We start from the raw sequence: 3,635 nt of genomic DNA on the forward strand, positions 1-3,635 counted from the left end.
GCTAGTCTAGCATTGAGGAGACACAGTGAAAAAAGCCTGTGAGAGTTCCTGTTCTTGTGGCACATCGAGGGGAAGAGGGAGCCAGACAATAGGAAATAAATTAATAAAATCTATAATATGTCAGCTCCTTGATGAAGTAGTTTGTATAAAATAAAGCAAGGAAGTGGATAGGGAGCTGGGAGTCACAGCTGGAAGGAGGGTATGCAGACGGGGCCTCGTTGGGGATTCACTGGCATGGAGTGCTGAAGGAGTCACCATGGGGGGAAGCTACTCTAGGGGGAAGAACAAGGGCAAAGTACCCCAGTCAGCTCCCTGCTTAGCATGTTCTGGAAACAGCAAGAGAGGCTGGTGTGGTTGTAGAAAAGGGAGTAATGGGGTGAGAAGTTTTGAGCTTCACATGTCTGCCTCTTTCTCTGAGTCCAACTTAATTCCTGCATTGAGCCTCAAAACCCTGAAGGTTTTTACATAGTTGAAGATAAGCTCTGCAAAATAAGAGAAGACGGCCCCACCTCCGCTAGGATCTAGATCTAGGAAAGCGAATAACATTCTTGTGAAACTCTCCCTAAAGAGGTGAATTCTAAGAGGAATCTTGTTCCCAGCCATACATACCCCCAGCACCAAGACAGTCCGGAATGACACTGAGGGACTGATGTCCCAACGGATGGCTTTTTACTGCTTAATAGAATAACAATACGTGGTGCTTAGAGGATGTCTTTGGGGATTTCCTTATCCTTAGTCATCTACTTCATATTTTTAACTCTTCCCATTTCATCCGACTTTTGCAGATCCCAAGGCTAACAATTCTGTAAACAATCATCATTTTTGGAAGTATATAACAAGATCTTAAACAGGCCCATAAGAAGACATGAACACTGATGTTCATTAACATATTACTTACGGTGACAAAAAAAAATTGAGGACAGTCCTCCTGGGCAGTACTGAGGGAGTAGATAGGGACAACTGCCGTTTCTAGAGGGTTTTGTGGGGTTTTTGGGGTTTTGGTTGTTTTTGTTTTTGTTACTGTTACTGCATAGTAAGCCAGCCCAAAATTTGGTGTCATAAAGCCAACCTTTTGCTATATTCCCGGACTCTGGTCAGGACGCGCTCGGGGATGTCCGGAGCCTCCGACGGGAGTTTTCCTGAGGTGGGTGGTTCGTGGTAGAGGCGCTGAGGGCTGGAATCCTCTGCAGGCTTCTGCACCCACGGGTCTGTCCGTTGCCACCGCGCGTCCCCCGGGACTGCCAGCCGGAGCTACCGTGCGGGCGGGCTTCTTCCCAGGATGGTGGCCTCACGGCGGTCAGACTCCTACAGTCCGAAGGTGAATCTGCCAGGACACGCAGCCAGAAGCTGTCACCTCCCCCCTCAGAATAAAAGTCAAAGTCCTAACAAGGCCCTACCCTGCCCTAGTTTTATGTGTGATAATTCGGGGTGGATGGAAGGGGACAAAGGCGGGAGCAGGAATGTCGCTGTTAGAAAAGGCCCTGAAAACCAGATGAAACCCACAGGTCCGTTTGCAAAAGCTGTGCGATCCTAAGGATGGTTCTGTGTCTGGGCCTGTGCGGCGACCCTCAGGACTTCCAGCCTCTCTGGTCCTGACCCGTACGAGCCATTTGGGCCCCACGCATGGAGACCACCGCCACACTCACGTTTTCAAGACACCCCCGCAAGGCGCGGGGCAGTGTGATCGGAAAGGGGGGGGGAAGCAATCTTAATATTGGCGACTGGGAGTCCGGCCTCCGTGCTGCACATTCATCACAAGAGTTACCTGCGCGGCAGCGGCCCCCGCCGGCCCCATGGTGTAATGGTTAGCACTCTGGACTTTGAATCCAGCGATCCGAGTTCAAATCTCGGTGGGACCTTCGCGAATCTTCTTTGCAGATTTCTTTCATTTTTCCTCCTGCTATCTCCTCTCTTAAAACTAACATTTCCGCCTGTAATCCAGCCAATACGGCAGCCAGGACGAGCCCGAGTATTAGGGAGTCTGAGCCCACGTGGGGCAGCGAGACCGGGGCAGAGAGCGGCGCAGGGAGAAGCGGCGGCCGGACCAGTTAGCGGGGCGGGGGCCCGGGGGCCCGGGGGCGGGGCGGGGGCTCCCCCGTCGGCCCTGCTTGCCTCCCAGAGCGGAATCTGTGCGCACAACCGAGGACTTGGGCCTTGGAAGGAGGGCCACGGTGCTACTGTAAGGCCGGAACGGGACGGGAACCCGGGCCGAGGAGCGGCTCTCATACGTGCGCAACCGCTTGTTTAATAGGCCCTCCCTGCTGCGCAAGACAGCGCGCTCCGGCTGGGGGGATCGGTCCTGGGGCCTGTCACCTGTCCGTTCTCCGTCCCACAGCCCCTGGCTCGGGGCAGGAGCTCGTCAACACTTGCCCAGGGCAGAGCCCTTCGCCGACTCCGGTTTCATCATCCCAGAACCCAGAGGAGCTCCTGTCCACGCTTGGTTCCAAAACGTTCCGCTCTGCTTCCCCAGATTTCTTCGGACTCCTTTTCCTTCGCGGACCCCACGTCTACACCTGCGCTAAGAACAGGCTTTGCCCAAGACTGGAGCACCAGTCTCCTTGGAGGTGAATTTCAACCATGACTTTTTTTTTTTTAAGATTTATTTATGTATTTATTTAAGAAAGAGAGTGGGCAAGCGGGGAGGGAGGGGCACAGTGGAGGGGCAGGGGGGAAGCAGACTCCCTGGTGAGCCCGGAGCCCAGACCAGGGCCTCAGTCCCCGGGTAGGGAGATCATGATCTGGTCCGAAACCAAGAGTCGGAGGCCGCAACCATGACTTGTCTTAATGAGGCCACTCGGTAGCTACAGGCAGGAGGGGTGGGGGGATTGGACCACTGTATTCTGCGTGTTTTGGGGTGATAATTCACCTCAGGGAAGAAAGGCTCCTTTCGCTGCACACCTGCCCAGTCATCCTGAGGTCTGCATGCGCCTAGTTTTGATCACCTGTTGGTTGTAAGGAGCCCAGCGCCTGTCAGGGGCCCAGCCTCTGGAAAGCACTAATTGCACGTTTGTGATTAAATTGAAGATGTGTGAGTGCTGCCCAGGAAGCACGGTTTGGGGCTGAAGGTGCCCCTATTTCCTTTCTGCGGGCTCGGGGGGGGGGGGCCTGTCTTCTGAGCCGCGCACTTCGTGGGCTCCTACTCATGCCCCGCCTTGGCTCCCACCCCCGTCAGCTGAGGGCGGGAAGAGGCCCGCAGGGGGCGGCCCAGGAGCAGCACGGACCTCCTGTCTGCCAAACGGAGAGCCAGGGCTGCTCAAGTCAGGGGCGCCTTCTGGACCCCGCAGGGCCAGGGCCATTGGACCTGTTTTTCCCTTTGGCATTGGAAAATGGGATCAAACTAGTGTATTCATCTCTGACTAGTTTTGTCAAGGAATGAGAAATCTGCGGAGTTCACAGCGCAGGCTTGAAAGTATTTCCTTTGTGAGGACCTTTTCCTTATCCCTGCCAGGTTTTGACAGTTTGGACTCACCTGTGGAGGATTCTTACCCTCTCTCCCGAGGATCTCCTACCGCCTCTGTGCAAACAACGAACCGACCTTGACCATCCTCCACCTGTTCTAGCTTGAGGACAGTTCCCAGCCCAGCTTCCCAGAAAAGACCCAGTTGCCCAGTGAGAGCCGCCCTGCAAAACTCCCT

The 3,635-nt window shown here is 54.6% G+C and overlaps 1 non-coding gene across 1 annotated transcript; it reads left to right on the plus strand.

Annotated features, from left to right (window-relative positions):
* The first annotated feature begins 1,787 nt into the window (after positions 1 to 1,787).
* Positions 1,788 to 1,859, plus strand: TRNAQ-UUG. Its single transcript has one exon. It is a non-coding gene; the product is annotated as a tRNA-Gln (tRNA).
* The last annotated feature ends 1,776 nt before the right edge of the window (positions 1,860 to 3,635 follow it).

Source organism: Phoca vitulina, unplaced genomic scaffold (assembly GCF_004348235.1).
Source record: "Phoca vitulina isolate PV1807 unplaced genomic scaffold, GSC_HSeal_1.0 scaffold1405, whole genome shotgun sequence".
NCBI classification, from domain to species: Eukaryota; Metazoa; Chordata; class Mammalia; order Carnivora; family Phocidae; genus Phoca; species Phoca vitulina.